A 12,942-nucleotide genomic window follows, 5' to 3' on the forward strand; every position below is an offset into this window, starting at 1 on the left:
TTCTGTGTATATTACTGCGTGCGCGAGAACAGAGCGCCCACGAAGCCATCAGCTATCTAGGGTTGCCAAGACGTTGCACCCGCCGCAGGTCATCGCCAAGGTAGAACGCGGCCCGCCACGCTGATCCGCGCCATGCACTTCCTGCTGCCTCTCCCCCCTCTCCTCCCTCCGCTCATAGTTCTCGCAAGGTCGATTCAAATAGGTCGCGAAGCTTCGGGCGAAAAGCGGTTCAGTACAGGTTGTCACCGACATCAGCATGGGGGGGTTATGGCTACAGCGATCGAAGCGCGACTATGTTTGCAGGGAACAAACGTTGGGAAAGAAAAACGCGTTTTTTAATTCAAACGAGACACAGTTAGATTCATTCAACGAAAATAAAATTCCTGTTTAATTTTATATATTCGTGATGAGTTAAATAAATACGTTTAATTTTATTAATAAATGCATTCCCTTTCAGCGCCCATCGCTACAGGGGGCGTTGACGCCACTATCACTCGCAGTGCAATGCACGTCCTGAAATGGGCAGAAAGGCGCACTCGTATCACCTGTTGAAATACGCCCCCCTCACAGTTTGTGCTGTATTGATTGTCGAAGTTTGTCTGAATTTGGTTGCGTGGGCAGCTTCATCGCTTCTTAATCTGTTCATTCAAAAGTAGTGAGTTACGTCCGCTAGATAATTGTGTAGTTTTCGCGCGACCGCGCCGGCCGACGGGCTTGGCGCCCAACGATAGGATCACCACTCTACACCTAAAGCTTTCGTTGGCCTCCAAAGAAAGTATGTTCTGCGCAGGGATGCGATTTCGACAACCGTACGGCTGGCCTTTTCCTGCAACGCTTTCCACTCTGAAAGCTCGAAATGCCCATCAAGTCGAATGGTGGGGCATTTGAATAAATAGCTCCAAAGGAAGAACAACAAAAGAAATTTCGCGCCTTCAAAAACAAAATGACGTCACTTCTGCTTTTAACGGACATGGCATCACGTTATTTTTTCTTCCGCCGGAAGTGTTCCCACCACATACAGATGGCGCTAAGCCCCATGAACCGGCGATGGACCGCCATGTTTTGAACGTATGGGCTCCTATGGAAGCTTCGCTACCAGGTATATTTACCATGGTTCTCGCATCTACCGGTACGTTTAGGGGGTAAGTTTGCTCGAGTCTAGGCCGTGGCTCCGTATGGCTGTAAGCACGGATGAGCGCATAGGCGGCCGCTCACCCTGCTTTACAGGTTTATCTGCCGCGCGTGCAAGAAATGGGCGTGCAGAGACGGCGTGGCACCAAGGAAGCTGTCTTACCGCGCGTTCACTATTGGAGGTTGCGTATTCTCGAGTTTCGGTGACCCGTTGGAGAGAGAGCCAGTCGAAGCATTCGCTCCCCGTTGCCGCCGCTATTCCTGGTAGCGTCGTTTCCGTGCGGGCGACGATATCAGCCGCGGAGGCGGAGTGCAGGCGAAGGCGTGGCTGCCTTCCCTTCATGCCGCCGAGGAGATCGCGTTTACTGCGTGGCATGAAACCGTATCGTCCGTCGCCGGCTCCCAGATGTAAAAAAAGTTATTTATTTTCTCATTCGTGTTTGTTTAATTGCACGATAATTCGGAAAATTCTGCGGCCCCTTTCCATGTAAGAAAAATCGACCAGCGAGCGTACTTGTTTGTATAAACGGTCGAATTTTAATACAACGAAATTTCCGTATAGCGAAGCAAATAGCCGATTTTAACGAATTCGTTATGTCGAGGTTTAACTGCATATACCGGGTGTCCCGCGTAACTGGAGACAAACGGTGAAAATATGCAATTGCCACGTAGCAAGACAGGACCACGTAACGTTTTTTTTTTTTGCCGTCGCTTGGGCATATTAAGATTATTTTTAGAAACGTCTGCAACGTAACGTGGGAAAACCTGTACATACGACAGTCAAGACATCAAACTGTAATTGGCGGGTAGACTTAGCCGTCGCGCTAAAGACAAGCGTTGGCATATATGTCTTATAAGTTAGCATACAAATGCCAGGAATGTAAAATGTATACTTACGCGTGAAAAGTGGCGTCCGATTCTGTCGGACGCCACTTATATATAATATATTTCGTATTTTTACTATGAGGCTCAATAGAAGTTCCTGAACTTTCCTATGTTCAATATTTGGCTCTTATAGAATAGGAGGCAGCTTATATTCATGCAGGAAATATTAAATAAGCAAGAGCAGACCACCGTCCATATCTATGACGTCACGACAAGCTCGTGCAGGAACTTAAAAGCCTCGTCGCCACTAGTCTTTCATAGTTTCTTAGTATGTCTATTTTTAAGGGTAATCTCAAGATAAAAGAGGCTTTCCTGGTATTCTAAAAAGTTAAATACTAATTGAGCTAAAAGAATATCTCTTCAGCGTTCTTTTAATGGACACCCCAGATTATCAATATTACTGCCGAGATCCTACTATGGCGTTCCTCATAGATTCAATGTTTTTTTGGGACAACAGACATATATTGTTTAACCACCCTGCTAATTAATCATTAAACGACGTATTTTTTAATGCTTGCATATTCTACATGCCTTAACGACACAAATTAGTAAAGTCTGCTGATGCTGGACAAAACTAAATTGATTTGGGTGGTAATGATCCCAGTCTGCTATTACTTTGCACCGTGTATGCGTTCCACAAATATTTTGCAACGACGTTATATCCGGGCCCGCCGTATGTTTAGTAGGCTGTTTGTACAGTGTGGTTACTGGCAAGCATACGGACAAGTGGCAATAATGTCTATGAAGCGAAATGACACTTCACTGTATGGACACATAGAGAGGTCAATGCAAATAAAATTCATTACGATTGATGCACTTAGGTCGAAAATTGTTTGACAGCGTGGAACGCTTTGATAGAACACACCGCACAGCGAGTCATCCCGCCGTGAATAGTTTGAATGAGGAGCCTAAGAATATCCTTCTGTACGAATAACTTGAGTGGGCGACACTTTCCGCGTTAATTTACACCACTCCGCTCTACTAGGTGACTAAAGTTAAAATACTCATTATGCATGTTGCAATGGTTAGAAGGATTGACGCAATATTTCTGCGGAAATCCGCAGGGTGGAGAGAAGTAATTAATATGGGGAAAATAAGACATCCTCCAAATCGTAATCGTAATCCCAATTCCTCAAAAAGAAAGAAGGAAAGAAAGGAAGAAAGAAAGAAAGGAAGGAATGCCTCGCAGTTGGAGGAAAATTCGTCCTGGTTCGGGACTAGAAGCATTGACCACCACCTTTCCGGGGCTGCTGCTCTACCATCTGAGCTAACCACGCGGTTAGCAGATGGTATGGCGAAGTCGAACCTCTCAACAACTAGAAGGAGTGGGAAGAGTTTTACGTAATCATCATCATCATCATCATCAGCCTGGTTATGCCCACTGCAGGGCAAAGGCCTCTCCCATATTTCTCCAACAACCCCGGTCATGTACTAATTGTGGCCATGCCGTCCCTGCAAACTTCTTAATCTCATCCGCCCACCTAACTTTCTGTCGTCCCCTGCTGCGCTTCCCTTCCCTTGGAATCCAGTCCGTAACCCTTAATGACCATCGGTTATCTTCCCTCCCCATTACATCTCCTGCCCATGCCCATTTCTTTTTCTTGATTTCAACTAAGATGTCATTAACTCGCGTTTGTTCCCTGACCCAATCTGCTCTTTTCTTATCCCTTAACGTTACACCTATCATTCTTCTTTCCATAGCTCGTTGCGTCGTCCTCAATTTGAGTAGAACCCTTTTCGTAAGCCTCCAGGTTTCTGCCCCGTAGGTGAGTACTGGTAAGACACAGCTATTATACACTTTTCTCTTGAGGGATAATGGCAACCTGCTGTTCATAATCTGAGAATGCCTGCCAAACGCACCCCAGCCCATTCTTATTCTTCTGATTATTTCTGTCTCATGATCCGGATCCGCAGTCACTACCTGCCCTAAGTAGATGTATTCCCTGACGACTTCCAGTGCCTCGCTGCCTATTGTAAACTGCTGTTCTTTTCCGAGACTGTTAAACATTACTTTAGTTTTCTGCAGATTAATTTTTAGACCCACTCTTCTGCTTTGCCTCTCCAGGTCAGTGAGCCTGCATTGCAGTTGGTCCCCTGAGTTACTAAGCAAGGCAATATCATCAGCGAATCGCAAGTTACTAAGGTATTCTCCATTAACTTTTATCCCCATTTCTTTCCAATCCAGGTCTCTGAATACCTCCTGTAAACACGCTGTGAATAGCATTGGAGAGATCGTATCTCCCTGCCTGACGCCTTTCTTTATTGGGATTTTGTTGCTTTCTTTATGGAGGACTATGGTGGCTGTGGAGCCGCTATAGATATTTTTCAGTATTTTTACATATGGTTCGTCTACACCCTGATTCCGTAATGCCTCCATGACTGCTGAGGTTTCGACAGAATCAAATGCTTTCTCGTAATCAATGAAAGCTATATATAATGGTTGGTTATATTCCGCACATTTCTCTGTCACCTGATTGATAGTGTGAATATGATCTATTGTTGAGTAGCCTTTACGGAATCCTGCCTGGTCCTTTGCTTGACAGAAGTCTAAGGTGTTCCTGATTCTATTTGCGATTACCTTAGTAAATAGTTTGTAGGCAACGGACAGTAAGCTGATTGGTCTATAATTTTTCAAGTCTTTGGCGTCCCCTTTCTTATGAATTAGGATTATGTTAGCATTTTTCCAAGATTCCGGTACGCTCGACGTTATGAGGCATTGCGTATACAGGGTGGCCAGTTTCTCTAGAACAATCTGCCCACCATCCTTCAATAAATCTGCTGTTACCTGATCCTCCCCAGCTGCCTTCCCCCTTTGCATATCTCCCAAGGCTTTCTTTACTTCTTCCGGTGTTACCTGTGGAATTTCGAATTCTTCTAGAGTATTTTCTCTTCCATTATCGTCGTGGGTGGCACTGGTACTGTACAAATCTCTATAGAACTCCTCAGCCACTTGTACTATCTCATTCATATTAGTAATGATATTGCCGGCTTTGTCTCTTAACGCATACATCTGATTCTTGCCAATTCCTAGTTTCTTCTTCACTGCTTTTAGGCTTCCTCCGTTCCTGAGAGCATGTTCAATTCTATCCATATTATACTTCCTTATGTCAGCTGTCTTACGCTTGTTGATTAACTTCGAAAGTTCTGCCAGTTCTATTCTAGCTGTAGGGTTAGAGGCTTTCATACATTGGCGTTTCTTGATCAGATCTTTCGTCTCCTGCGATAGTTTACTGGTATCCTGCCTAACGGAGTTACCACCGACTTCCATTGCACACTCCTTAATGATGTCCGCAAGATTGTCGTTCATTGCTTCAACACTAAGGTCCTCTTCCTGAGTTAAAGCCGAATACCTGTTCTGTAGCTTGATCTGGAATTGCTCTATTTTCCCCCTAACCGCTAACTCACTGATCGGCTTCTTATGTACCAGTTTCTTCCATTCCCTTCTCAGGTCTAGGCTAATTCGAGTTCTTACCATCCTGTGGTCACTGCAGCGCACCTTGCCGAGCACGTCCACATCTTTTATGATGCCAGGGTTAGCGCAGAGTATGAAGTCTATTTCATTTCTAGTCTCGCCGTTCGGGCCACTCCACGTCCACTTTCGGCTATCCCGCTTGCGGAAGAAAGTATTCATTATCCTCATATTATTTTGTTCCGCAAACTCTACCAATGACTCCCCCCTGATATTCCTAGTGCCTATGCCATATTCCCCCACTGCCTTGTCTCCAGCCTGCTTTTTGCCTACCTTGGCATTAAAGTCACCCATTAGTATAGTGTATTTAGTTTTCACTCTACCCATCGCCGATTCCACGTCTTCATAGAAGCTTTCGACTTCCTGGTCATCATGACTGGATGTAGGGGCGTAGACCTGTACAATCTTCATTTTGTACCTCTTATTAAGTTTCACAACAAGACCTGCCACCCTCTCGTTAATGCTATAGAATTCCTGTATGTTACCAGCTATATTCTTATTAATCAGGAATCCGACGCCTAGTTCCCTTCTCTCTGTTAAGCCCCGGTAGCACAGGACGTGCCCGCTTTTTAGCACTGTATATGCTTCTTTTGGCCTCCTAACTTCGCTGAGCCCTATTATATCCCATTTACTGCCCTCTAATTCCTCCAATAGCACTGCTAGACTCGCCTCACTAGATAACGTTCTAGCGTTAAACGTTGCCAGGTTCATATTCCAATGGCGGCCTGTCCGGAGCCAGTGATTCTTAGCACCCTCTGCAGCGTCGCAGGTCTGACCGCCGCCGTGGTCAGTTGCTTGGCAGCTGCTGGGGACTGAGGGCCGGGGTTTGGTTGTGTTGTTCATATAGGAGGTTGTGGCCAAGTACTGCACCAGGGTGGCCAATCCTGCTCTGGTGAGGGAGTGCGTTACCGGTTCTGGTCACCGGGATCAGGCCACACTCCAGGCCTGTTTATGCAATTTTATCAACACGCGGATTTTTTTTTTATCCGGTGGAAAATTGCCGGCACCGGGATTCGAACCACGGACCTCTTGCACGCGAGGCGGGTGTTCTACCTCTACGCCACCGCTGCGAACCGTAATAGTTCTGCGGAAACCCGTAAGGTGTACAGAAGTAATTAATGAAGGGCTGCCCTGGAAAGGCGATGGTCCCTGGTTCGAATCCCGGACCAGGACAAATCTTTCTTCAACTGCGAGGCTTATCTTTCGAGGAACCCGTAACAGCCGATTCACGTTATAGCAGGAAGCATGGCACGGCACCGAGTACTGTTCATCGGTGTCAACTGCTGTCGAACGCACGAATCCTTCAGCGTAGACTAGAAGCTACGTCCGAGGGGTTAGGACAGGACACCAGTGAATGTACTTGCGCGCTTAAAATTTACGTGTATTTTCTCACCATACAGTGCTCCCTACTTATTTGACATAAAATGTGATTGCAGCATTACACGTCCTAAGCAGAGAACACAAGCACAGGGAACAGACGATTGCCAATGCCCTGTTTCGATTGGCTAAAGACGTCTATTCTTAATTGCAAAGCTGGACGCTTGTATTTATTTTCAGGCTGGCATTAAGCGAGCGCATAATAACGGAACTCGCGTCCTTTCGCGTCCATTGAATATTAGAAGCATATATTTGCGAACATTTGCCACTTTGAGAGTATCTATCTATCTCGCCGCCTAGGTCTCGGCGCTCTCTTGGTCGTTTCCTTAACTTGGTATCTATCGAAATTGGCATAGTATGACAAGAGTTTATGACGAACGTAAATGATAGGTCATGGCATGCCATGACATGCCTGTTATGTAGGTCATGAAACAGCCATCTGCGTCTTCGTGCTCTCTTGGTCGTTCCCTTAACTAGGTATGTAACGAAATTGGCATAGTATGGCAAGAGTGTAGGAAGATTATAAATGATAAGTCATGACATAAATGTCATGAAATGCGTGTCATGTTGGCTAAGAAATAGCCCTCTACATCTTGGTGCCGCCATGGTCGTTTGGTTACCTTGGTAGGCTCCTCCCCCGCTGCTTCGCATAACATCAATTCCCACATGGCGTTTGATCTGCGGGCTTTTCTTGCTTTCATATTTTCTTTCCCTCACCCATGGTATCGCTAAAAATATTTTTACAGCGAAGCTGTATGTGGCTAGGTTCTGGGAAAAATTGTGTGCGTCTAGTGACCCGTGTAGAACGGGAATTTCACCCCATACGTGGGCTAATCCGGAAGACAGCGAAGTTCCACGCCGACCCGCGGTGGAGGTGAAGTGGGCTTTAAGCCCTCCGCCAACTTACAAAAATGAGTTTAAGATCTTGGGTCCCAATTAAACCCGTCCAAGATATTAGGCTGATAAGAATATATACTACACCTTGATCCTTGTTGGTTATGTCCACGTGCGCATCACCCTCTCCTTGTAGGCATTCCAAGCGCTTTCGTGTCTCTTTCCCTTTCCTTCCGCTCTTCCGTTGTGGTGGTTCCGTAAGCGTGTTGCCCGCCGAGACGGCGAGGCGGAAAGGATTGCGAACCTTCCATGTGGCCCCGATCCCGCAAGCTTGGAACGTTGCACCGGAGCAACAGCCAGGTTTCAGAGGGAGCTTGTGGGAAACAAATTTCATGTGGCCTGTGTGTGACCGCTGGTGGTTTTCTAGCGACAACCAGTGCCTGACGCCTACAGTGCCTGACGTCGACGGAGGCCCGATGGCTTTGGCTACGGTAAAGCAGTCAGTGCCCCAGGGAATACGGTGAGGTGCTTGTCTGTTCTAAGTCACGGGATTCGTTAGTAAAAGGTGTCGTACCACGTTTAGCAAGAATACATAGGTATGTATGATCATCTTCCGAGGGTCATCGTTGTGAAGGAGCGATTTTTGTCGCGCCGCGCGTTCCAGTTATGTCATGCGCTGTTTGACGCACGGCAATGGACAGTTCGCCATTAAGCGGACCACATCCACAGCTTCGCTGGTCATTCAGCTTCACAGAGTAGAATGGCACTTAATTATTATTATTATTATTATTATTATTATTATTATTATTATTATTATTATTATTATTATTATTATTATTATTATTATTATTATTATTATTATTATTATTATTTTACGGTGACGTACAATAATGAATCGAAAAAAGAATCAGAAGCAGATGGCAGCAGCCACAAGGGATAGAGAGGCGGGTAATGGGGCAGAATACTTGCCTTCTTTGGGGTGCCTCGAAACGAAGCCCCATTTGTGCTGCTATCGAGGCAGCCTGGTCGGCTCTAGAAGACGAAAGGTGCGTCGAAAAAGAGTGGTGAACGAAGAACAAACTAAAATAAAGAGGGCCATTGCGAAAGAACAAGGACATAATTTTTAAAAAAGATTGTGTAGAACGACAAGAATAACACGTGCATGTGCGTCACTCACACTTTGCTAGCCACAAGCATCCTGTAGATGGTCTACATACAAGCACAAAATTAGAGCAAAATGTGAGGCTATAAGCAAAACTCTAGGTTTGTCTCCTTCAAGAAGGATAAATATATCACATATGATAAAAATTATAAATGATACGTACTTCATTGCGTCGCACGACCAGGGGGAAATAAAATATCGAAGATTGCCGCACATGGCAAGCTAAGTGAATGGCGTTCTCTCTAATGCGCAGTCCGTTGTAATTCTGAGTTTTCATTAGCAGGGACAGTCCAACATGAAGTGACTGAGTGTTTGTGCAACGCTGCAGGAAGATCAGAACGCAGTGAGTTCCAGCTCTTGTCGTGCAATGGTTTAGCCACCATGACACACACTATACGAAGCTACAGCGACAAAACTCGAAGGCAGCGAAGCAAACCGTTCCTACAAACTCGTGGAGAGAACGATCTCGGAACTGGAACTCCTTTATCAGGGTGCTTTCCAAGCAGAAGGAGGCGGATCAGCAGATGAGCATGATCGAGTTGGCAGATAACATTGGGCCGAATATAACTCTCATTAATCCGAGATGCCAGTTGGTCCACCTCCTCGTTGACGGCGATGTCCACGTGTGATGACCGCACGTGGCACTGACATACACGTGGGCACTGACAGTTTAAGAATGCTACAGAAGAGGCGATTACGCGGAAGGAGTTGGTAATCCGAGGAGCGAAAACGCTTTCATTGTCTCTTTGCTGTAGGTTTCTAAGCGCTGCGTTTCAGTTGCTCAGCATAACAACATTGCGAGCTGTTAATTCCTACTGCACGTATTTCTGTGCTACGTCGAGTGTACGGTGCTCCATGCTATTGTCAAATTATCTTGGCAATGTTAGCTGGCCGCCATTTCTGACGTGAAATCGATGGGGTTTAACGAATTTTCCGGTCTGTTTTTCATCGCTCAGTGCATAGTAGCCGACTGCACAGCTTCTATCTCTGTCTTTTTTCGACGTTGTCAAGCATACGAATGCCTGCATGCACGCGTACTAAACTGTCTCGTGTGATCGAGGTGGAAGCACTTCTATTGAATAAAACGTGCTCTTCCGACCGATGAAAGGTGGATCATTTCGTTCGATGCATGCCGACGAAGCTGCGGCATTTAACCGCATTTAGGCGGGCAAGAGCACGTTGTTCGGCTTGCATAGAAGAAGCTTTACATAGAGGCTGCGAGGCCAGCATGCTACTAAGACAACGTATTCGTTTTTTTTTCTTCGCTTTATTTCATCTTCCTCTCTTACTATGTGTATTTTTTTCTTTATTTCTCTGTCTCCCCTTACCCCTTCCGCAAGCGCAGGTAGCAAATTCGATATCTGTATTCTAATTAAGCTCACTTCATTTCGCATCTCATTTATCCCTCGATCTCTGTGCTTGTTTTCTTGATGCTCTTGAACGGCCATGTTTGCATTCAGTCACAAGACTAGTCTTCGACCATGTGTGTACATTTTCTTGGTGAGAGTTCCGCCCGGCTTCTGTCTTAAGCTTTGCGGATGGACGAGGTATCACCAAGAGAGAGCAGCTTCAATGAGGGAAAGGCGGAGAGGCCGGCCTTAGTGATGCTACTGTAGCCTGCTGCTCCACGTTGGGAGAAGGGATTCGGAGGAACGACCGAGATAGGCTAGGAATATGATGGTGGTACGGTATAAGTTATGGTGAAAGTCTACAGCTCATGTGCTTCATGGTATCTTCATTAATACAAGAGAGCGGTGCAAGGTAGTGAAGGGTGTCAAGGAGACCGTCTGTTGCTTGCATGATTTCCATGGCTGTTCTCGTCTGAGGAAGGCGTTCGAACTTCCTATACTTACATTTTTTATCGCCGTGATTTTTGTCCTACTTACTTTCCAGAGGTTGGGTCGTGAGTTAAAGAAAAAAGAAGATAAAGGAATTGGGAATTTATGCCCGAAGGGAACCGAAACATTGACACCTATAGCAAAGCTGAGCTTTGCTCTCAAGCTTCTCGGGTGGTGTTCTAAGAATGCTCGTGGGCGACCTGCTGGCGCGAAGCATCAGTGTGGCAGAGAGAGAGAGAGAGGCAAACAAGAAGGAACGTCAGGGAGGTTAACCTAGGTCTCGCCTGGTTGGCTATCCAACACGCGGGCAAGGGAGAAGGAAGCTGCTGCTGTGAACAGCACCCTCGCGGCTACCAGGCGTCTCTGAACGGCCGCGTGATGAGGGCAATTGCAAACGTCTCACTGTGGCACGGAAGCTCCGTAAACCTCAGGAAGTCGGCATTGGTCGTGGTCGAATGTTGACGCGTGCCGCCAGCGCTGCTTCCACCACTGGCGGCATACCACTGGAAGTAAAGCAAACAAATAGACTCCTTTATAACGTCCATGGTAAGTTGCGCATTAGTTGAAGGAGACTGGGGCGCAAGCGGTGCTTACCGCCGCTGCACACCATCGTCATCATTTACAGAACCGTCATCTTATTGCCATCATGGCCACACATGCATTCAGCAGTGTCGCGTCTCTGTGGCTTGTTGCACCCTACTGATATGCGATTTCCGCATATTTGCCAATTTTGCATTGACTTTGTTCTGCATGCGTGTATCCTTTAGCTTCTGTGCACCTCAATTAGGGCATTCTTGCGACATCTTTGCACAGGATGAAGGCAAACAAAAAAATTATGCAGGTCCTACGTACTGTTGAAATCGAATTGACGTGGCACATTCTGCAGGTAGCTGCCTATGGCATTGACCCGGCGGCGGTGCCCTTCTACCAGCTCTCCATGACTTCGACCGTGCGCTCATTGTGGCCATGCTGAGGCTCAGAAATAATGTGAGCCTGCCTAACTGCTCGATCATTGTGAACACGTTGCCCTTCCGATGATTTTGCAATAGCACGTTTTACCGCATAAACGAGCATAACCATATGCCACCATAATTAAAGAATAGCCTTAGATATGAGATGCAGCTGCTTATTGATTTAGTCCATGTGGTAATTAATTTATTAGCACGTGTGTGCGGACTCACCAAAAATTCTACACTGCCGCGCTCACACGAATTCAGCCTCGCAAATCGGTCCGAGACTGTGTAGCTCTGGAGTGAGTTCCCTGATGCGTTTATAAATTACCTGATACGAAACTTTTGTCAAGCGGAGTACGTAAGCAAACAGTGCTTGTGGGTATTGGTGCATTGAATGAAAATAAGGACCATTGTACAGTTTGCAGTTAGCTGTATAGAATTGATCTTTGCATGAAACCTTCGACTCATGTGGATTTCAACATGTGCATGGAACTTGCATCACATTTTTCCTTAAATTTGATGCATCATATTGCATCATATTTTTCCTCATCCTCTCTTGTCTTTCCTATGAGTAAATTCTATTCATTCATTCATTTTTCTTCGATATTGCTGTTTATTTTTGCTTTAACGGGCGGCCACATTCTAAACATTGCAACAAAAGGTTGAATAAAAGACAGCGGTGCAATATAGTGAGAAAAAAATACTTACGTCGCCGCAAGTACAACAACCAGGACCTGATACAAACCCCTACGCCTAACAGGATGCTCATGAATGTTGAATACATGTGCAGACGGGATCACACTTCGGCCCAGATGGCCACCATTTTTCGAGAAAAAACCCAGTCCAGCCCCGCAGTGACACGAAGGACGATCAGGCTATAGGGGCGCGAAATGCGTCCGCTATTGGCCTCGAGCTCCACCACTGGAAAAGCTGGCGCCACCGTCGGCGTGACGTGCTAGGAGGGATCACGTGGACATAGCGGCCGCGTCGGCTGCTTCGGGCGCGCCGAAGCGAGCTGAAAACGAGCTTAAATTCCCTCGTACGCTGCGGTTTTCATTTAGAGGCGAAATTTTCCCGCTTCGAGTGTCTGCTTTACAACGCTTGAAAGCACTACAATAGGTAATGGCTGCCTTTGAAGGCGCGCGACATGGTAGGCTACTGCTCGGTGCCGCAGGGCCGGACGCACGTAACGGAGGCCGGTGTCAGCCTTATTGCGAGCCAAGCTGTGTGAAGCTTGGCTCGCAAAACATAAAACCGGCAAACAGTCATCGGCTACAACTCAGGTATGCAGCA

At 46.4% G+C, this 12,942-nt stretch overlaps 1 protein-coding gene and 1 pseudogene across 2 annotated transcripts in view; one reads left to right on the forward strand and one right to left on the reverse strand.

Annotated features, from left to right (window-relative positions):
- The first annotated feature begins 1,094 nt into the window (after nt 1-1,094).
- LOC135920950 (TNF receptor-associated factor 3-like) overlaps nt 1,095-12,942 on the forward strand; it is a 47,124-nt gene continuing 35,276 nt past the window's right edge. The window contains exons 1-2 of one of the 2 annotated variants that reach the window (XM_070540383.1): nt 1,095-1,142; nt 11,583-11,683. The gene's annotated coding sequence lies outside the window, so the exon portion shown is untranslated. Of the gene's footprint in view, nt 1,143-11,582; nt 11,684-12,942 lie in introns of those variants that run through there. The other variant, XM_070540381.1, reaches the window with a different exon arrangement.
- Nucleotides 7,683-7,862, reverse strand: LOC139047157 (U2 spliceosomal RNA; annotated as a pseudogene).

The sequence above is a fragment of the Dermacentor albipictus genome, chromosome 6 (assembly GCF_038994185.2).
Source record: "Dermacentor albipictus isolate Rhodes 1998 colony chromosome 6, USDA_Dalb.pri_finalv2, whole genome shotgun sequence".
NCBI classification, from domain to species: Eukaryota; Metazoa; Arthropoda; class Arachnida; order Ixodida; family Ixodidae; genus Dermacentor; species Dermacentor albipictus.